Source organism: Fukomys damarensis, unplaced genomic scaffold (assembly GCF_012274545.1).
Source record: "Fukomys damarensis isolate Sample0158 unplaced genomic scaffold, DMR_v1.0_HiC HiC_scaffold_23, whole genome shotgun sequence".
In the NCBI taxonomy this organism is placed as follows: domain Eukaryota; kingdom Metazoa; phylum Chordata; class Mammalia; order Rodentia; family Bathyergidae; genus Fukomys; species Fukomys damarensis.
Window position 1 is genome coordinate 62,906,764 of NW_022900935.1, and position 317 is coordinate 62,907,080.

Consider the following 317-nt stretch of genomic DNA (forward strand, 5'->3'; position numbering starts at 1 on the left):
CCTAGCAGAAGGCCGTGGGGGTTGCTCCTCCACCGAGGAGTCCTCTCAGGACGCCTGGGGAGACACGCCGAGCCCCCCCCGAACCCCCACTCTGCCTGCCACCCTCGGGACTCGTGGCGGTCTTGGGGTCCCCGGGGCCTCGCAGTACGGGGCGCACGTAGATCCTACTATCGCCTTAATGAAACCGAGTCCGAGAGGGACGCAGATGGCGATGGAAGCAGCACGCATGTGTGCAGCTCTAGACCGTGTGCTTTTCGTGCACGTGAATGGCACAATGGCCGCGCGCCCGGCCGCCCCGGATCCCGACGCGCGCAGGT

General features: G+C 67.2%; 1 protein-coding gene across 1 annotated transcript in view; it reads right to left on the reverse strand.

The window, feature by feature from the left end:
* Tbc1d16 (TBC1 domain family member 16) overlaps positions 1-317 on the reverse strand; it is a 72,388-nt gene that overhangs the window by 71,650 nt on the left and 421 nt on the right. The gene's annotated exons all lie outside the window — the stretch shown is intronic.